The sequence below is a fragment of the Atractosteus spatula genome, chromosome 28 (assembly GCF_055471065.1).
Source record: "Atractosteus spatula isolate fAtrSpa1 chromosome 28, fAtrSpa1.hap1, whole genome shotgun sequence".
In the NCBI taxonomy this organism is placed as follows: Eukaryota; Metazoa; Chordata; class Actinopteri; order Semionotiformes; family Lepisosteidae; genus Atractosteus; species Atractosteus spatula.
In genome coordinates this window covers 73,389-95,410 of record NC_142733.1, presented here as the reverse complement: position 1 = coordinate 95,410, position 22,022 = coordinate 73,389, and the positions used below count along the sequence as shown (strand labels likewise).

At 45.2% G+C, this 22,022-nt stretch overlaps 4 non-coding genes and 1 pseudogene across 4 annotated transcripts; 2 read left to right on the top strand and 3 right to left on the bottom strand.

The window, feature by feature from the left end:
- The first annotated feature begins 2,129 nt into the window (after positions 1-2,129).
- LOC148813673 (U4 spliceosomal RNA) lies at positions 2,130-2,278 on the top strand (annotated as a pseudogene).
- Positions 2,279-3,880: 1,602 nt separating this feature from the next.
- Positions 3,881-4,022, bottom strand: LOC148813672 (U4 spliceosomal RNA). Its single transcript, XR_016086195.1, has one exon. It is a non-coding gene; the product is annotated as a U4 spliceosomal RNA (small nuclear RNA).
- Positions 4,023-6,120: 2,098 nt separating this feature from the next.
- Positions 6,121-6,262, bottom strand: LOC148813671 (U4 spliceosomal RNA). Its single transcript, XR_016086192.1, has one exon. It is a non-coding gene; the product is annotated as a U4 spliceosomal RNA (small nuclear RNA).
- Positions 6,263-7,369: 1,107 nt separating this feature from the next.
- trnag-ucc (transfer RNA glycine (anticodon UCC)) lies at positions 7,370-7,441 on the top strand. The gene has a single exon. It is a non-coding gene; the product is annotated as a tRNA-Gly (tRNA).
- A 1,383-nt stretch (positions 7,442-8,824) lies between these two features.
- Positions 8,825-8,966, bottom strand: LOC148813669 (U4 spliceosomal RNA). Its single transcript, XR_016086197.1, has one exon. It is a non-coding gene; the product is annotated as a U4 spliceosomal RNA (small nuclear RNA).
- Positions 8,967-22,022: the final 13,056 nt, after the last annotated feature.

The window sequence follows — 22,022 nt, the reverse complement described above, 5'->3', positions numbered from 1 at the left end:
GACCAGATGCCCCCTCACCTCTTTGTACAGGGCTCTGTGGTTGGTGCAGAGCTCTGGCTGTCTCGTGGCCTCGTACCTCCTGCTCCACTTGACAGCGTGGGTGTAGAACTTCGGTCGCCTCTCTGCCTTGGGCCCAGTGTTTGACCACTGGACCAAGTGCCTCATCGGGGTGGAGAGCCACAGCCTGACAAAGTACTGGTACTTGTGGCCGATGGGCTCCTGCAGCGCCCGACAGAGGTTGCAGTAGAAGATGCAGTCGAGTTTCAGGGGGAAATCACTTCCTCTACCGGCTGACACATCCGGTTTCTCGTGATGTACTCGTACTTGCCGCCCCAAACGAAGCCAAAGATCATCACGACACAGCATCGTGTCGTCGGCGTACTGGGAGATCTTCAGGGTTTCCCCCACGCCTCCTGGTATCTCCAGGCCGTCGATGACAGGGTCCCGTCTCATCGCCTCTGCTGAGCTCTGCCGAGCTAGCGTTGCTCCCCTTCTCCCGGTCGACGTTGAAGTCCCCACCGAGCACCACCTGTCTGTTGGTGGTGCATCAGCTGGCCAGGTCAGCAAACACTTCCTTCCGGATAGAGGGTTCCGTCGGAGCATAGACGTTAATTGCTCTCAACTTCTGCTCCCTCCAGTCGATGTCTGCGACCAGGATCTGGCCCTGCACCACCGAGAAGGAGGAAACCAGCGTCATCTCTGGGTTTCCGAGGAGGATTCCCACTCCGGAAGAGTGGACCCCTCCTACGCTCCAGCATGATTCTCCCTTCGTCCATTCCCTGGTTAATGTCAGCTTGTCGCTTTCATTCTTCAGGTGGACCTCCTGTAAGAAACAAACTGTGAAAGCCTTTGAGGCCAGATCATGAAAGACTCCCTGTCTTTTCAATGGGTCTCACAGCCCTCTCACGTTAGTTGTTAGAAAAATGTAAGTTTCACAGTCATGATTGAACAAGTGAAAGTTAATTCTCCTCTCTGTGCTTACAGTGGAAACTTGGGAGTCTACATCTGGGCACTGTTTAGCCTAGATGTAACTCCTCTCGTTCGGGTCCTTGGGGGAATATGCTGGGCTCCCTCCAGGTCTCACTGGGGACTGAAAGGTAAACATGCTGGAAAGGTCCAGCCCTACCATCAGTCCCGGCTTCAGGGCGGCTTCAAAGTAATCCTCGTCTTCCTTGAGGATACTCTCCGCCACTACGGGAAGGCTCTTTTCTTCCCTTTCTCCAGGAGTTTCGGGGACCTCCAGTTGCTCCTGGGCCTCGGGGGAGGGGGCCTCCATTTCCTGGGCTGCCTCCTCCTGTTGTCCGTGGGACTCGGGGGAGGGGGGTTCCGTTTCCTGGGTTGTCACTTCCTGTCGTCTTTGGGCCTCGGGGGGGAGGGTTTCCATTTCCTGGGCCACCTCCTCCGGTTGTTCCTGGGCCTTGGGGGAAGAAAGTTCCGTTTCCTCTAGGACAAAGAAATGGTTCTCCCTTACTACTCTTTTCTTCTGACCTTCCGAAGGTGGATCCGCCCTGCATCTCTTCTCCCGCTTTCGCTTTCCCTTCTTGCTCGGAGTTATCCAGGGCCCTTCCCCCGGTCGGCCATTTTGTCCATCTTCCTGGCGGCCATCTTGTGGCACAGGTGCGGCTGGGGGTGTGGCCTCAGCAGCGGTATAGTATTGCAGTGAGACAGCACGATACCTGCAAGACTATGTCACACTAAACGCCACAGATTGTGTTTGTCCGTCTGTGTCAGTCGTCCTCCAGCTAAGGGAAGTGGGACACAGACATGCTGCAATGCTTTCAGGGCGTTATGATTTGTTTGTGCAACATCCGAGAAGAGTACTTGTGGCTTGAATGTGAACTGTACGTGCCCGCCCCCTTTCCTCTGTTGTGCATGATTTCCTCCCGGCATGCCCTTCGTCATTGTTCTGTCATCTTGTATTTAAAGGGTTGTATTTCTGCTGCTGAAAATAAGCAACGGTTTTCTCACAACGCCCTTTGTTCCCAACGGAGACCTTGTCTGTCATGAAATTCTTCAAAACCTCGAGCTATAAGAAGAAGACGACAATTATGAAGCTTTACAGCAACGACATGCCATGAGACGATTGATAACGATTTCCATAGGATCCCCGCGGTTGCCTGGCAACCGTCAACTTTGCGCAGTGGCAGTATGGTAGCCTGTGAGGTTTAGCCGAGGCGCGATTATTGCTAGTTGAAAACTTTTCCCAATACCCAATACCCCGCTTCCGCCGGTTTGCAATACAATCGGCGAAAGCAATTTTTGACAGTCTCGTCAGAGACTGAGCAAGGTGTTTAAAGACAGATTTTGTCATGGTGACAACATGGTAGAAAGAAACGAGCTTGTTTCTTCTCGACAGAAACGCTCTTTAGCTCTTTCAGCGTTATGCAGGGAACAGATCTGTCGAGAATACTTTTGAGTCAGCGCGAAACGCCGTGTTCTGTCAGTTTGATTTCATATTGCTCGTAGCGGCGCCCGGCTTTTGACTGTCAAACAATAGGTTGCGTTTGAGTTTGAGCTCCATGAGTGGAGCTTTTAAAACGTCTGTTCTTACCGCGCCCCATAAGAAATCATTTGTCCCCGTTGAAAAGAGATTGTGCGATGTCCTGCAGCGTTCGCAAGGCAAACCTTTGACAGTTTGAAAAGAGGAATTTATTCTGCTTCCTGTTCTTGCAGTAGTTACAAAGTCGAACGTCTTTACAAGATCTGCTGCAGTTTTCAGTGGGCGGGCTTTGTCAAATGGCTTGGAAAAAGGCACTGTGTTTCGGCTCGGGAAACATCCTGCATGTTTTCTGTGTGTATAGCTGTCTTTTAACGCATACAGAATTCATTCGAAATCATTGATTTCTCCAATTAACAGGGGGCATTTTTGAAACTGCGAGAAGCATTCTTTTAAAGTAACTGATTTAGTCCGGGGAAAGGCAGCATGACATTGAGAGTTGCTCAAGCTTTCAGCACCCGTATCGGACTGCGTGTAAGCAGACATCGCTCAGAATGCCCTTTAAGATTCTCGTAGCGGCGCCCGGCTTTTGTCTGTCAAATGCTAGGTTGCGGTTCTTCGTGCTGTATCGCCGGCATGAGTGGAGCTTTTAAAACGTTTGTTCTTACTGCGCCCCATAAGAAATCATTTGTCCCCGTTCAAAAGAGATTGTGCGATGTCCTGCAGCGTTCGCAAGGCAAACCTTTGACAGTTTGAAAAGAGGAATTTATTCTGCTTCCTGTTCTTGCAGTAGTTACAAAGTCGAACGTCTTTACACGATCTGCTGCAGTTTTCAGTGGGCGGGCTTTGTCAAATGGCTTGTAAAAACGTGGAAAGTCGTGGAAAAACGCACTGTGTTTCGGCTCGGGAAACATCCTGCATGTTTTTTGTGTGTATAGCTGTCTTTTAAGGCATACAGAATTCATTCGAAATCATTGATTTCTCCAATTAACAGGGGCCCTTTTTGAACCTGCGAGAAGCTGTCTTTCAATGTAACAGATTTACTCCGGGGAAAGGCAGCATGATATTAAGAGTTTCTCAAGCTTTCAGCACCCCTATCGGACTGCGTGTATGCAGACATCGCTCAGAATCCCCTGTAAGATTCTCCCCCAATTCCGTTGGCAGCCTCTTTCAAATAAGGCTTTGCTTTGCTGGTCACATTCCTAGGTTCATAACAGCATTTACAGACACTCGGCGCTGCGTTGGTCGGGAATTGAACCCCGGTCAAAAGCCGGGCGCCGCTACGAGCAATATGAAATCAAATTGACAGAACACGGCGTTTCGCGCTGACTCAAAAGTGTTCTTGACAGATCTGTTCCCTGCATAACGCTGAAAGAGCTAAAGAGCGTTTCTTTCTACCATGATGTCACCATGACAAAATCTGTCTTTAAACACCTTGCTCAGTCTCTGACGAGACTGTCAAAAAGTGCTTTCGCCGATTGTATTGCAAACCGGCGGAAGCGGGGTATTGGGAAAAGTTTTCAACTAGCAATAATCGCGCCTCGGCTAAACCTCACAGGCTACGATACTGCCTCTGCGCAAAGTTGACGGTTGCCAGGCAACCGCGGGGATCCTATGGAAATCGTTATCAATCGTCTGATGGCATGTCGTTGCTGTAACGCTTCATATTTGTCGTCTTCTTCTTATAGCTCGAGGTTTTGAAGAATTTCATGACAGACAAGGTCTCCGTTGGGAACAAAGGGCGTTGTGAGAAACCGTTGCTTATTTTCAGCAGCAGAAATACAACCCTTTAAATACAAGATGACAGAACAATGACGAAGGGCATGCCGGGAGGAAATCATGCACTACAGAAGAGAGGGGGCGGGCACGTACTGTTCACATTCAAGCCACAAGTACTCTTCTCGGATGTTGCACAAACAAATCATAACGCCCTGAAAACATTGCAGCATGTCTGTGTCCCACTTCCCGTAGCTGCAGGACGACTGACACGAACGGACAAACACAATCTGTGGCGTTTAGCGTGACATAGTCTTGCAGGCATCGTGCTGTCACACTGCAATACTATACCGCTGGAGGAAACAGTCCATCTGGCCATGAAACTCATTTGAACGTCTAGCTACCGTAACTAACTATATCATGATTTGTTCACGATGTGTGGAATCAGCACGTCCCGGAGACAGCGTCCGATATCGTGAGCATTCTCTGGTGGTGTCCTGCAGGGCTCCAGCAGCTGTGCGTTGGTGGTATAGTGGTGAGCATAGCTACCTTCCAAGCAGTTGACCCGGGTTCCATTCTTGGCCAACGCAGCGCCGAGTGTCTGTAAATGTTGTTATGAACCTAGTAATGTGACCAGCAAATCCTTTTTTGAAAGAGGCTGCACAACGGAATTCGGGGAGAATCTTACAGGGGATTCTGAGCGATGTCTGCATACACGCAGTCCGATATGGGTGCTGAAAGCTTGAGAAACTCTCAATATCATGCTGCCTTTCCCCGGAGTAAATCTGTTACATTGAAAGACAGCTTCTCGCAGGTTCAAAAAGGGCCCCTGTTAATTGGAGAAATCAATGATTTCGAATGAATTCTATATGCGTTAAACGACAGCTATACACACAGAAAACATGCAGGATGTTTCCCGAGCCGAAACACAGTGCCTTTATCCAAGCCATTTGACAAAGCCCGCCCACTGAAAACTGCAGCAGATCGTGTAAAGACGTTCGACTTTGTAACTACTGCAAGAACAGGAAGCAGAATAAATTCCTCTTTTCAAACTGTCAAAGGTTTGCCTTGCGAACGCTGCAGGACATCGCACAATCTCTTTTGAACGGGGACAAATGATTTCTTATGGGGCGCAGTAAGAACAGACGTTTTAAAAGCTCCACTCATGCCGGCGATGCAGCACGAAGAAGCGCAACCTAGCATTTGACAGACAAAAGCCGGGCGCCGCTACGAGAATCTTAAAGGGCATTCTGAGCGATGTCTGCTTACACGCAGTCCGATACGGGTGCTGAAAGCTTGAGCAGCTCTCAATGTCATGCTGCCTTTACCCGGAGTAAATCTGTTACTTTAAAGGAATGCTTCTCGCAGGTTCCAAAAGGCCCCCTGTTAATTGGAGAAATCAATGATTTCGAATGAATACTGTTTGCGTTAAAAGACAGCTATACACACAGAAAACATGCAGGATGTTTCCCGAGCCGAAACACAGTGCGTTTTTCCACGACTTTGACAAAGCCCGCCCACTGAAAACTGCAGCAGATCGTGTAAAGACATTCAACTTTGTAACTACTGCAAGCACAGGAAGCAGAATAAATTCCTCTTTTCAAACTGTCAAAGGTTTGCTTTGCGAACTCTGCAGGACATCGCACAATCTCTTTTGAACGGGGACAAATGATTTCTTATGGGGCGCAGTAAGTACAGACGTTTAAAAAGCTCCACTCATGCGACGATGCAGCATGAAGAAGCGCAACCTAGCGTTTGACAGATAAAAGCCGGGCGCTGCTACGAGCAATATGAAATCAAATTGACAGAAAACGGCGTTTCGCGCTGACTCAAAAGTGTTCTCGACAGATCTGTTCCCTGCATAACGCTGAAAGAGCTAAAGAGCGTTTCTGTCGAGAAGAAACAAGCTCGTTTATTTCTACCATGATTTCACCATGACAAAATCTGTCTTTAAACACCTTGCTCAGTCTCTGACGAGACTGTCAAAAATTGCTTTCGCCGATTGTATTGCAAACCGGCGGAAGCGGGGTATTGGGAAAAGTTTTCAACTAGCAATAATCGCGCCTCGGCTAAACCTCACAGGCTACGATACTGCCACTGCGCAAAGTTGACGGTTGCCAGGCAACCGCGGGGATCCTATGGAAATCGTTATCAATCGTCTCATGGCATGTCGTTGCTGTAACGCTTCATATTTGTCGTCTTCTTCTTATAGCTCGAGGTTTTGAAGAATTTCATGACAGACAAGGTCTCCGTTGGGAACAAAGGGCGTTGTGAGAAACCGTTGCTTATTTTCAGCAGCAGAAATACAACCCTTTAAATACAAGATGACAGAACAATGACGAAGGGCATGCCGGGAGGAAATCATGCACTACAGAGGAAAGGGGGCGGGCACGTACTGTTCACATTCAAGCCACAAGTACTCTTCTCGGATGTTGCACAAACAAATCATAACGCCCTGAAAGCATTGCAGCATGTCTGTGTCCCACTTCCCGTAGCTGCAGGACGACTGACACGAACGGACAAACACAATCTGTGGCGTTTAGCGTGACATAGTCTTGCAGGCATCGTGCTGTCTCACTGCAATACTATACCGCTGGAGGAAACAGTCCATCTGGCCATGAAACTCATTTGAACGTCTAGCTACCGTAACTAACTATATCATGATTTGTTCACGATGTGTGGAATCAGCACGTCCCGGAGACAGCGTCCGATATCGTGAGCATTCTCTGGTGGTGTCCTGCAGGGCTCCAGCAGCTGTGCGTTGGTGGTATAGTGGTGAGCATAGCTACCTTCCAAGCAGTTGACCCGGGTTCCATTCTTGGCCAACGCAGCGCCGAGTGTCTGTAAATGTTGTTATGAACCTAGTAATGTGACCAGCAAATCCTTTTTTGAAAGAGGCTGCACAACGGAATTGGGGGAGAATCTTACAGGGTATTCTGAGCGATGTCTGCATACACGCAGTCCGATATGGGTGCTGAAAGCTTGAGAAACTCTCAATATCATGCAGCCTGACATACAGGCATCGTGCTGTCTCACTGCAATACTATACCGCTGGAGGAAACAGTCCTTCTGGCCATGAAACTCATTTGAACGTCTAGCTACAGTAACTAACAATATCATGATTTGTTCACGATGTGTGTTATCAGCACGTCCCGGAGACAGCGTCCGATATCGTGAGCATTCTCTGGTGGTGTCCTGCAGGGCTCCAGCAGCTGTGCGTTGGTGGTATAGTGGTGAGCATAGCTGCCTTCCAAGCAGTTGACCCAGGTTTGATTCCTGGCCAACGCAGCGCCGAGTGTCTGTAAATGCTGTTATGATCCTAGGAATGTGACCAGCAAAGCAAAGCATTTTTTGAAAGAGGCTGCACAACGGAATTGGGGGAGAATCTTACAGGGGATTCTGAGCGATGTCTGCATACACGCAGTCCGATATGGGTGCTGAAAGCTTGAGAAACTTTCAATATCATGCTGCCTTTCCCCGGAGTAAATCTGTTACATTGAAAGACAGTTTCTCGCAGGTTCAAAAGGGCCCCTGTTAATTGGAGAAATCAATGATTTCGAATGAATTCTGTATGCGTTAAACGACAGCTATATACACAGAAAACATGCAGGATGTTTCCCGAGCCGAAACACAGTGCCTTTTTCCAAGCCATTTGACAAAGCCCGCCCACTGAAAACTGCAGCAGATCGTGTAAAGACGTTCGACTTTGTAACTACTGCAAGCACAGGAAGCAGAATAAATTCCTCTTTTCAAACTGTCAAAGGTTTGCCTTGCGAACGCTGCGGGACATCGCACAATCTCTTTTGAACGGGGACAAATGATTTCTTATGGGGCGCAGTAAGAACAGACGTTTTAAAAGCTCCACTCATGCCGGCGATGCAGCACGATGAAGCGCAACTTAGCATTTGACAGACAGAAGCCGGGCGCCGCTACGAGAATCTTAAAGGGCATTCTGAGCGATGTCTGCTTAAACGCAGTCTGATACGGGTGCTGAAAGCTTGAGCAGCTCTCAATGTCATGCTGCTTTTACCCGGAGTAAATCTGTTACTTTAAACGAATGCTTCTCGCAGGTTCAAAAAGGCCCCCTGTTAATTGGAGAAATCAATGATTTCGAATGAATTCTGTATGCGTTAAACGACAGCTATACACACAGAAAACATGCAGGATGTTTCCCGAAACGGAACACAGTGCCTTTTTCCAAGCCATTTGACAAAGCCCGCCCAATGAAAACTGCAGCAGATCGTGTAAAGACGTTCGACTTTGTAACTACTGCAAGCACAGGAAGCAGAATAAATTCCTCTTTTCAAACTGTCAAAGGTTTGCCTTGCTAACGCTGCAGGACAGCGCACAATCTCTTTTGAACGTGGACAAATGATTTCTTATGGGGCGCAGTAAGAACAGACGTTTTAAAAGCTCCACTCATGCCAGCGATGCAGGACGAAGAAGCGGAACCTAGCATTTGACAGACAAAAGCCGGGCGCCACTACGAGCAATATGAAATCAAATTGACAGAACACGGCGTTTCGCGTTGACTCAAAGGTGTTCTCGACAGATCTGTTCCCTGCATAACGCTGAAAGAGCTAAAGAGCGTTTCTGTCGAGAAGAAACAAGCTCGTTTCTTTCTACCATGATGTCACCATGACAAAATCTGTCTTTAAACACCTTGCTCAGTCTCTGACGAGACTGTCAAAAATTGCTTTCGCCGATTGTATTGCAAACCAGCGGAAGCGGGGTATTGGGAAAAGTTTTCAACTAGCAATAATCGCGCCTCGGCTAAACCTCACAGTCTACGATACTGCCACTGCGCAAAGTTGACGGTTGCCAGGCAACCGCGGGGATCCTATGGAAATCGTTATCAATCGTCTCATGGCATGTCGTTGCTGTAACGCTTCATATTTGTCGTCTTCTTCTTATAGCTCGAGGTTTTGAAGAATTTCATGACAGACAAGGTCTCCGTTGGGAACAAAGGGCGTTGTGAGAAACCGTTGCTTATTTTCAGCAGCAGAAATACAACCCTTTAAATACAAGATGACAGAACAATGACGAAGGGCATGCCGGGAGGAAATCATGCACTACAGAGGAAAGGGGGCGGGCACGTACTGTTCACATTCAAGCCACAAGTACTCTTCTCGGATGTTGCACAAACAAATCATAACGCCCTGAAAGCATTGCAGCATGTCTGTGTCCAACTTCCCGTAGCTGCAGGACGACTGACACGAACGGACAAACACAATCTGTGGCGTTTAGCGTGACATAGTCTTGCAGGCATCGTGCTGTCTCACTGCAATACTATACCGCTGGAGGAAACAGTCCATCTGGCCATGAAACTCATTTGAACGTCTAGCTACAGTAACTAACAATATCCTGATTTGTTCACGATGTGTGGAATCAGCACGTCCCGGAGACAGCGTCCGATATCGTGAGCATTCTCTGGTGGTGTCCTGCCGAGCTCCAGCGGGACGAACACCATGTCAAAGTTTTCATTTAATGTGGGTGATCGCGTGCGGGTGTCCAAAATAAAGAGAGTGTTTGAGAAGTGATATGAACAGACCTTCACTGATGAAATTTTCATTGTCAAAGAGCAGACCTCGGCTCTGAGACCCTATTACAAACTGCAGGACTACGCAGGCGACGACATTAAGGGCTCCTTCTATGCAGAAGAGCTACAGAGGACAAACCCCGCTGTTGAGAACGTCTACTGCATCCAAAAGATTTTAGCAGCCAGGGGTCGTGGCAAAAACAAACAGCTTTTGGTAAAATAGCGCGGCTGGAGCGATAAATTCAAAGGTTGGGTAAAGGCTTCCGAGGTCCGAGACATATAGAGGTGGTGAAAAATGAACCCCAATGGTTTCTATGTGACGCTGGCCAGTAATTCATCCTCAAAGATGTTTCCAAAGAACACCAAAGCGTGCTTCACAGAGCATCTGACAAAGGCGATTGACCTGGACGGGAGCTGGGAAGTGGGCCTGGTCAAGCTGCACTATTCGCATACACTAAACACTTTTGATGAAGACGAAGTTTTTCTGTTCGTCAACGATGAGCACAAAACTATATGGACATGTACCTTACCGAGAGGGTACTACAGCAACATCGAGCAGCTCTTGCATGAAATGAAACGGGCTGTGGAAAAATCCAAGTTAACGGCCGTAAGTCTTAAATACAACCCCATTAGCCGGTCGGTAAGGATTGTTAGTGATAAACGGTTTGTTATACAGATGCATAACCGCCTGGAGAGGATGTTGGGTTTCAAATTGGGTGTCGGAAGTGTAAAATCACTGCACCCCGTCAATATGACTGGCGGATTTAACACCATGTATATATACACCGATATCATAGAACACCAGTTAATAGGCGACGTCTACGCACCGCTTTTGCGTTGTGTGCCCTTCAGAGGTGTGGATGGTGAATTCGTCACAGTATTGTACAACAAACCCCATTACATGCCGGTGAGCATCGATCATTTTCACAACATCACTATTGAAATAAAGACGGATCAAAACGAGCACATGTCATTTGCATTTGGAAAGGTCATTGTCAAGCTGCATTTCAGACCTGTGAAAGCGACAAACATCTAAAAGGATGACGGTCATCAAGAGCTACGGGGATCCTTCTTTGTATACACACTACTACAAACAACAGGCTGGTTATGGATTACCAGGATTTTCAGTATGGCGCGGGTATCGGGGGTATTTTCAGAGCGCTATTTAGAAAAGCTGTGCCTTTTCTGAAACGAGGGTTTGAAATAGCTAAGCCGCACATGGCATCGGCGGCTAAAAACATCACCAAAAACGTGGTCAGCAACGTTACAAGCACGGTCATGTCTAAGGTGGCTGTATATCAGCAGGAAGGTTCGGGTCTAGCATACATCCGCAGGGGTGTCAAGAGAAAAAGACAGACGTCATCATCTCACCGTCGGGGTCCTCCGAAACCTGATAAAAGAACGGCTCTTCTAAACTCATAAAAGCTTCAGGTCGACCAAGAAGGGCGTGACACACCGCAATCAATGAGATACGAAACGAGACATATTTTAAATATGGCTTTTGTTCACAGCGGGTCTGCAGAATGCGCCAAGTCAGAGCTGGACATATTTCAATTAGCGCCTACCCAAACAAGCATCGAGAAAAGCTTTTACATTACATTTTACATAGTTCCACCCCTCACGGCCCTAACGGAAAACGCACCTCTGGAGTTCTACATCGCAGGCAACGGAGAAGATTATTTAGATTTAAACAACATGCTGCTCTATTTGACCTGTAAAATAACGGAAGCAGACGGTCGGGACATTGATGCGGCAGCCCGTGTGAGTCTGGTGAATTACCCCATCGCTGCCATCTTCAGCCAGGTTGACATCACCGTAGGAGACCGATTGATCAGCCACAGCAACAACTGCTATCCTTACAGAGCCTTTATAGAGTCTGTCCTGAACTACAGTGAAGAGACGCTGAAGACGCAGTATTCAACAGGGCTCTTTTACAAAGACACAGCCGGGCAACACGAGTCCACAATTTTGGATGGCCCCAATCAGGGGTTCCGAAAAAGAGCATCATACACAACGCATAGCCGAAAACTGGAGCTCCTGGGTCACATTCACGCAGACCTGTTTTTTCAGGACAAACTACTACTGAATGGCATAGACCTGAAAACAGAGATGCTTCCTGCTTAATGAACAATGTCGGAGAACACAAATTGAGCGTACTCTCTGCATCTTTGTTTGTGAAAAGAGTCAGAGTGTCACCCGGGGTCAGACTGGGACACGCCGAAGCACTCCTGACGGCCAACGCTAAATATCCCATAGACCGCGTGCAGATGAAAGTCTTCAGTCTGCCTGCAGGGAGCCGTGTGTGTGACCAAGAAAACCTCTTTCTCGGGCAGTTACCCAAAGTGGTAATTTTGGGGTTTGTGGACAACGCGGCATTCAGCGGCAGTTTTACACAAAACCCCTTCAATTTTAAACACTACAACGTTAACTTTCTGGCTCTCTACGCTGATGGTGAACAAATCCCCACTAAACCGCTTCAACCAGACTTCCAGACATTGCGTCCGTGAATATTTTAATCTGGTGGAAACATCCGGGAAGCGTCTGAAAGACAAACCACTTCTGGTGGATCGCGAGGAGTAAGCGCGCGGTTACACTTTGTTCGCTTTCAATCTCAGCCCTGACGACGAGTGCACAGGTCATTATTCACTTATCAAAACAGGTAATCTGAGAGCTGAAATACGCTTCGCGCAACCGCTACCCACTACAGTTAACATGGTTGTGTACGCACTGTTCGACAAAGTGATAGAGCTTGATATGAGACGTCAAGTCATTTACGACTTCAGCTAAAAAGCACGGGAGGCCACACAACCTGCACATAAAGATGAACACCAAACAGCTGGAAGACATTCTAACCCGAGACCGCTACACCTGAGACAGTTTTCTAGGCGTGTTCCCCAGTGATGCCCTACCGCGCAAGAGACTGGCGCGGCGCCCTCTGAGTTTAATAGTTAATACTCACCCACACGACCGCCCCGGTGAACACTGGCTTGCTATTTACTTACCCGATGACGGGGGAGCAGAATTTTTCGACTCCTACGGATTTTCACCCGAAGCCTTTTTTCTTTCCCAAGAACATTATTGATTTCTTAAACAGAAATGCTAATTCCATATTTTACAACAACAGACAATTGCAAGATTCCTTTGCGGTGACCTGCGGTCTACATTGCGTCTTTTTTCTATACCATAGATGTAAAGGCTTATCTTTTAGAAACATTTTAGAACTTTATTCTACGAATGCAATCCAGAATGACCGCATGGTGGAAATGTTTCTGAAAAACAGACGCCGTGTGAGAAGGAGACCCCCTGTACCCTTTTAAACCATTTGAAAATATGAATGTTCAATTATGCGGGTGTTTACGACAATTTAAAACATGTCATAAATGTTAATCGACCGTCTAAAATAAAAATGAAATCGAACCATTTCATTGTCTGTCTGGTTATTGTTTAAAAAAGAACACAAAACATTAATTAAAATCAATACAATATTGTTATTATACATTCGTGGTTATAGCGCTCAAGCTTTTTTTAATACATGTTACATCCAAGCCATTTTATTACAAACATTTTTAACTATATTGCTCACGCTTTTTAATATACATTTCAAGTCATTTATCACAAACACACATACCCAGAGAAAAAATGTTACAAAGACAACCATGTGGGTCTAGGTATTAATGATTGTCTCCTTTCAGCGGTTATCTTAGAGACCGGGTCGACTGTCGACAGCTCTACCGGTTGTTTTAAAGTTTTGACCGACGCTGCACACCCCAGCGGGGTAGCCTTGAGCTTTTCAAGTAGCTCTCGGTTACCATCATTGGCTAGCAGGGTGCCCGGCACGTTGATTTCTGCCATAGCCTCCATGAACACATCCCAACCTTTTGGTTTCTTACCGACCGCAACTGGTTGCTGCTGTGTGAGAGCCCTGACAAGATCAATCATGTGAGAGCCCTCAACAGGTGCCCCCTTGTACACAAATTTCCCTTTTTCATTCCAGGCTATTAATGGTTCATTGCGGACCATGGTCTTTAACAATATCTCTGCATTTCTCCGGAACCGCTGAGACACGCTGTCCAAAATATACCCAAAGTCAGCGTCGCTCGATGACGGCGGTTGTGCTAACGTGCGTGATAGCTCGGCGGGTGCATTTTCCGGTAGTACAACAGTTAAAGTCCCCTTTTCGGAAGTCTCCTGGCGTACTAATGTCAAATACCATTGTAACACCTGACTGTACAATTTCACTTTTTCATATTCAGCCAGATGTGAGTTCTGAAGAATGTCTCTCATTTCATCATCCAACCGGCGGGTTGTTATTTTTCTCACATCGCTTTCGAGCCCAGACTGCTCTCGGAGTCGATCGAGCTGTTTCTGAGGTACCAGGTACATTTTTTCAGCGTGCTCCATTATTGACGTTGTAGAAGCCCCGTAATCAATTGTACTGCAATACTCAATAGGGTCCAGATAAAACCGCCGGACTGGTTCACCAAGAATCTCTTTCTTTTAAGAGAATGACCCTTTCGACTCAAAGTCTTTATAAGCTTACGCTTTCTCTTCAGGGTCCCAAACTGCTTAGCAGATAACGGTATGTTCCCTTTCAAGGTATTCAAGGCGATTTCAGCTATGGCCTGTACAAGATCATTTGTAGCCCCGCAGAGAATAGCTTTCCGCTGATTGGGTGCGGCTTTTACCAGAAAATGTAAGAGAGTCAGGTTTCTCCGAACGCGTGAAGACATGACGACGCCCCGAACGTATCTTTCGACTGAGTCTGTGGTTGCGAGATCACCGACTTTTAGATTATTTAAAAACATAAGCCGTGGGTACATCTGGGGGGAAAAGACTTGTTCGCAAGCAATAGTCATCTGGGGTGTCAGCATTTAAATCCACCAACCAGTAACTGAAAGGTTTTTTAGTAGCGTCATAGAACGCTTCCAAAAAAAATTTGGCTTTACCGGGGTACATCTGCCGGGACAGGGTTGTAATCTGTAGTTTATCTCTAGGGTTTTTAAACAGCACCATGTACTTTGTATTTAACACTATGGTTCTACTTTTCCGGCCTTGACAAAACACATTTTGGACGATGTACATGATGCTGAGGTTTTGGTGGTGTACGTATTTGGTAAAAGCTTTTTCTATCTCATTATTTTCACATGCAGACTCCATCAAATCATCAACTATAATCAAATTTACTCTACCCGGCGGCAGTAGCTGGTCGTCGGAAAACAACTTCGGTAGTCCTTCTATAAACTGAATGTATGGAAATTTCACAAGCAACTCAGCGTATAGAGGTTGCCAGCAGCTGTAACACCAGACTATGTTTTCGGGTTTACGAGTCATAACGGTATCACCATTCTCCAAGAGTTGTTTTATAAAATAACTTTTACCGCAATTCGAGGGTCCGGACAAAATGCATGAAAAAGAGTGTTTTAACCTGACATCCATCGTGTTAATATCCGTAGGGCAACGGTGTCAAATTTTCTTGCAGCACCTGCTTGTCGTACACCACCTTCTGGGTTTTCTTTAAGGTCTGGGTCTCAATGCGCCAATCCTTTTTAACACGCACGATCATCGGCTGTTGAATAGAAATGTGTTTAAATTCCCGGCACTCTGCATAAGGGTTAACGCCATAGTCAAAAACCAAGTCCAGACTCTCAAAGTTAACTTTTTCACAATTGTTCACATTGAGCGTAATGCCTTTCACCTTTCACCTCCCGGCTCACAAAGATAACGGAATCTGTGTCGTGGTACAGACAGCGGCCTTGCAAAGCATTTAGCAGGTTGTATAACTCCAAGTGGGCATAGGCGGTTGTAAAGCTAGCGATGAAAATGTTAGTGTTTGAATGGCCTGTATAGTGGTGTTCAGTGTGTTTCCACGTAACACAGGCTGTGTTTTCATTGATAAACTCGCAGGCTGACACCTCATGATATGGCGTAAATAAGTACCTGAACAATTCATCGGGGTTTCTCACAATGGTGGTCTGTGGTAAATTGTCTCTTTGCCCATACTTGCCCCACAAACGGTTCGAGGCAAGTTTTCAAAGCTGTCTTTTGGCCGGATTCTTTTTAATGTTGCCGGGGTCCAGCCGGACACCCTCTTTTTCATAATATTTGCTGATATATCTTTGTTGTTTCGTGACATCTGTACACCACTCTGGAAACCCCGAAGCTTCCTGTTTCCCTTTCAGATGCAGTTTTATGTAATCGGAAAAAAGATCGTGTGAGGCCTTTTCGAAATGCCAAATTTTGTAAATTTTACACACTCTATACCCCAGATCTAAGGCCATCTGTAATTCAGGGGTGCACCAGACACCAGTCAAGGCGCGATCTTCATCACTGTGCTCTCAGGGAGTGGTCTGTTTTGTTTCAGCACACGTACGACACAGTGTGAAAAACAGTTTTTTGTCAATTTTGGTTGGAAGAACTGGAAAATACAAACGTCTGGGTGAGTAAACTTTCACCTTCGCTAAACCGAAATACTGTTTTAAATCTCCAAAGTTGTTATATATGAATCTGGGGTGCCCCAGTGGGTATTTTTTAGTTTTGTTCACAAACAGATACAGACTGTTGAAATCATAGTAATGAATTTTTTCACCGGGCTGCGCTGTGTAATTCAAACAAATAGCATTTGTTCTCCCCCTAAAAAGAGAATCGTGCGGTTGCAGAGGCTCTGGTAACTGAGCAGCTGTTAGAAATTTAACCAAGTCTCCATTTTCAACAAGCATGTCTCTGAACTCGTGCTCCCACAAAACACGCACGTTAAAACCTCTCATTTTGAGAAAATTAATTTTCACCATCGTCTTTCTGTACAACCAACCAAAAGTAGTGTTTGTCAGAGGATTAAAATTGTTTTCACAATAACAAACGCTACAACCGTGAAAAAAGCAACCGTTGAACTCAAAGGCTGTCTGCACTCCGTCAATTACAGCATAACCATCCAGAAAATATGGTCCAACCTTGAACTCACCGGCCGTGGTTAACGCGTGTTTGATTTTAACGGGCTCTGTGTGTTCGATGTACATAAGCCACTGAACGCTGGGTGTAGAAAATCGTTTTTGCTGGCGGTGGTAATTGTCATGGGGTAGCAACGCTATCGTCTCTTCCTGTAAGAACATTAGTCTGAACATGGCCATGCAGACACTAGCGATGGCCACAAACTGAAAGGGGTCGATGCACACAACGCAGGCGGCCCCTGACTCAGTCACGCGTGTCTGTCTGGTCATATTCATGACCTTGTCCAAATACCTGACACAGCCTTCTCATAGAATTGCCACATCCAACTGGCAGTAGCGTTTCAACTCTCTCTGTAAGTTAAAGACACTTCCCTTGCATTCTTCATACCAAACCAAAACTCTGCTTTCTCGCTCGGCAGCATGTAGTTAACACCGTAACGTTCTGGCGGAGGCATCGGGCCAACATAATTTTGGTTTTCGGAAGTGTTCATCAAGTGTGGAAAATGACCCTTACCCCCAGGGAACCCCATGGCTGCCGGCAGTTTGCTTAATTTCATAGGTAGAAAGCTTAGAGAATCAATAAATCTGATGTTCAGAGCTTTTATGGTCATACACATTATCTTACCACCCTGATTAATTAGTTCAACGTCCATCTTTTCATCTAACAACTGTCTGATTACTAGGTAATTGTCATATCCCTTGCCATTGTGCGATATGAACGTATTGTTTTTGAAACGTCTATCGATAAATTTACACACAAAGTGTTTCACCATAGAATTCCCAGCTTCGTTTATTGTCAATATGAAGGGCGAGGACGTAATTTGGTATGTGTGTCCCCGTTTCTTGCATGCATTCAAAGTCGAAAAAAATGTACTTGTTTGAAAGTCAGGGGTGTTGATCACGTTGTTACAACGCGAGCACAGTTTCTCTTTACATTTGTGACTTGCGAGGTTATAAACCCCACATTTCTCACAAAAGACCCAGCGCTCACACTTACTAACACCCGTCGCCGCATTCTGAAAGTGTCTCGCCAAACACTGAGAGCTACGACAAAAGACCTTACAGGCCGGGCAGTTCTGAATTTCTGCATCAATTTCGCAACACTGGGGATCTAAACAGGTTTTACAAGCTTTAACACAGGCGTGTGCGTTCTTGTGGCTATACGCCGCATGGCAGTTAGTGCAAAAATACGCCGCCCCAACAAAAGCTTTAATATTTAAAACCCCGTAAAAATGCTCTTCATGCAGTAGAACAAAAAGTATTTTCGAATTTGGTGGTGTGGGCCCCTTTGTAAAATATTTCCAATCACCCTGGTCGTGGTACAAAATTTTAATGACCACCTTTAAATGTTTTTCAAAAGCGGTAATGTCTGACAAACTAATTTTCCGATTCTCTGGAAAACCCAACTCTTTGTGCATTCGTTTAGCGCCCTGTAACATTTCCCCATCGGTACAACCTTCATTCAACAAACCGTACACACTCCTGGCGAAACACAGATTACCCCCTGTGTAATGTAAGTCGATAAGGTGCGCTTTTTTCCGAGCAAGTACCCTGCTGTACAGAACAGATTTAAATCTTCGGCGGGCACCCCCCTGCATATTCCTAACTATCGTCACCACTAATCGGAGGCTGTCATCGGTGAGAACTTCTGTGTGGCTCTTTAAGAGGTCTGAGATGTGGCTTAAAAAATCGGCAGCATTTAATTCTCCGGGGTGTCTCCTGCGTGAGAACAAAGGTTTGTTAAAACCACCCGCAGTCAAACGCAGCTGTACAAAATCATTCGCCGCGATGTTTGGAGAAAGTTCATCCAATATTCTCTGGACTGCACCATGCACAGCGTCTATAGCCTGTACATACGAGGCTATTCTGTCAAGATTAACAAAACGAAATTCTTCATGTTGCTCTGTTGCGCTAAAATTATTATAAGACCTGTTATAACTACGTATACGCTCCAGGAAAACTAAGGGGTCTCTATTCGCCCCTGCACTGCCACCAACCTGATTCAGATCGTTCAGCACAACCGGTTCTCGGTTTTCAAAGTTACCGACATCCTGTTCTGCTACAGCACCCCCGGGCATTAAGTTATTTTCTACCACTGCATTCTCATTGCGTGGTTCTGGCGGCCCTTGGGAAATCTGATGCCTCTCTCTGAATCTTTTGCGATGCAACAAACATGCTTTTGACAGTTTAATTCTTTTATTAATGTACAAACGCTTGATGTTGGCAAGCGGTCGGTCTTTTAAACACTTTTTAGACCGCATGTTTAGTCATTTATCCCTGTGGGTCTTCGCCAATGAACCATGAAATAGCATTATCAGGTAATGAAATCCAAAGTTTAGAGTGGCATCCTCTTTAGAAAATACATCTAAGAGGCTAGGAGCGTAAACCTGGATCGGCTTTGGAAACACGGAATGTACACGTGCTAAAGCGGCTCTTAGATTCTCTAAATCACGCTTTTTATCCACCTCATTAGTGCCCACCGTTGATACTAACTGTGTAATATACCGCACTGAATCTCGCACATCACCAAACACCAAGTCTCTAATTGCATTATTATTTCGCTCCAAAGGCTTGACACGTTTGGTTTTGGGCAGAGTATTAACAGCCACCTTCGATGCGGTCACCACCTTAGGGTCCGACGTTTCTGCCACATTTGTTTCGCCGCTCGTCAATACAGCTGCTGAGTGAATAAATAAAAGACTTTTTAATACCACGCCAATGCTCCATATCTCAAATTCAGAAAACTACGATAACTATGATAAAAACGCCACACATGTGGCACATCCTTACACAAAGGGCTGCGGGTGAATGGAACAAGTTACCCAGACATGTTGTTACACCGGTTTCCTTTAAGACTGTGGTGGCGCTACTGGGTCAAGCGGCATGGTTAACGGCATATAGACCCATGGCACTTTAAAGGCTAAGCAGTTTTAAAATAAGGCTTTTTAACACCCCCAAACAAAAAACTACGTGAACTAGGATCTTTCAACGAATTAACATTCTAACAAAAGAAGTAACGGTTGCCGTAAGTGGATCATAACACATCTTGACCATGCTTAAATTATATTAACCTTTGGTTGTTGATTTGAGATGTTTTGAGCTCGTTGACCCTGTTAACGTGTTAGCGCGGCATCGCAGTTTATTTTTTGAAGGTTCAGGTTCTGCACGGAGAGGGAAAATACCATTAGTGAAAGAACTCAACACCGCAAATTACCAAAAACTAGAAAAACGGTGGGAATTTTTATTATAGACACGTTTAAATGGGCATGCTAAAAGAATGTTTTATATAATACCGACCTCTTCTCCCAGGCGATCTGATAATATGCTCCGCACCCTCTAGTATAACGTGAACATCTGCATGTGTCTCCACAAGGTTTTGCGGTGGTATTGTAAACTGAAACGAAGTTTTTTAAACGTGTAGTGACTTGTCCCTTCGCCCGCGTCTGTGGAATAGACACATACGTGTATTGGTGTGGAGAAAGTACCCCTGTGTCTTTAAGACTCACATGGTCGTAAAGCGTTATTTAAAACATTGTCGTAATTACTCACCAGTGTTGGGTTGTGCCGTAACTGGTCTTTTTAGAGCTGTTGTTTTCGGGGCTAATGGAAATGAATGGATACACACAGTCACGAACACATTACGGAACAACTCCCTGGTAATTCCATTATAATAATTCAATATTGCCTAGTATACAAATATTATACAACGTTTTGCAACTATAGCTAACATGAGACATGCACTGTGACGTTGTAATTTTCTCACAATAAGCCAGATATACATACCGCTGAAATTCGTGGAGTCCTCGTCTTCGTCTATCAAATCGAACAGTGTTAAGTCTGTAAATAGACTATCTTCAGACTGTTGTAATTGATCGGTGTGATCCATTCTGACGAGTTAGTTGATAACGCGAGACTGTAAGAATTGGAATCCAGCCAAAACTTCGCCTGTTACACCGCTGGTACTTATACCCCAAACGGATAAACATTCTCTTCTAAGAAACACACATGGCCCCCCCATAAAACCATTAATCTTAGGTATCATTGGGCATGCACGTACTGGTCTGTAGAATTTATTTTAAGAAACATTTTAGAAAACGTTTTACACCATTATAATGTTAAAATCTATATTATTTTAAGACAACAACAGTGTCTAAATTTCATAGCGGTTAAAACGTGGTGAAAATGTGCCTCGGTGTCTGTGTAAGATTCATCAACAGACCACTAAGAATATTATTAAGCAAAATGTTTTTTATTAATGGTAACGCTATAAGAAAATGTATCTATTCTTTATAGCGATGTGTTCACAAACCATGCTTGACGTTTTGAGGTTTTATTTTTTCGGGATGTGATGTTAAGAACATTTCTGCGTGAAATACATGTGGTGATTGTAAATTAGAAAACTTTACATGAATATAAAATGTATATACAAAACAGCATTTAAAACAAATGAAAAACTATAACTCCTATATCCGTCCGTTTATTGTACCCGCTTAAAATTTAAAAATTTTATAAACTTTCCCTGAGGTCAATTTTAGCCCCCCTCCCCCCCACTCTGCATTCCAGAGCTTTTAACTACCGTGACGCCGACCCCCCCCCCCCACCACATGTCTCCAAAATATCTCTAATACGTGATTTTAAAACTTTAAGATCAATCCGTTAAAGTATAAAGAACAACACCCATCATTTGTTGCCTGTTAATACCTTAAAGACTTTTACGCTTGCGGTGTGTGGAAATTTATTTCAAAGTTTCGAAAAAAGCTGTCGCGAATGTGTTATTAAAAATAAGCTGTGTCTTATTACATTATTTTATAACTTTAAGACCAACCCCGCGTGTTCAAAATTTCTTGTCTGGTCAAACACATCATTTGTGTTTGTGTTGTGTGTTAATACTTTTAAAACGTGTGTTTAAGTTTAAAATGTATAAACTGATAAGTGAATACTTTTCACAACGCGCCCCTGGAGCTGTCAGACACCGCCCATTGTTGGGAGCTGCGAAGATGGCTTCTTTGTGTGGAGAAACATCAGGGTCCGTTGCTCTACAAAGTGGAGAGGTAGGTGGCTAAAATATTTTTTCTGATCGTGGAATTGTTGTATCGGCGCTTAGCGTATGTCATTTTAATACTTGGTCTTCTTTTTAGCAAAAACCCGACCCCGCCCTCTGCGACGTGTGACAGCGGCGGGCGTGTGAGTTCAGATGGGATACCAGATATTGAAGAACTGTATCGAATGTATATGTCTGAATTCTTACTAAGAGTGCTTTACACACTTCTCTCTACAAAGCTTGATATGCAAAACAAAGAGTCAAATGGTAATGTCCTTAAATTTCTTAAAGAGATAGATGTGTATGTCAAGAACTTGAATGAAATTATTGCGGATCTGATGTTTT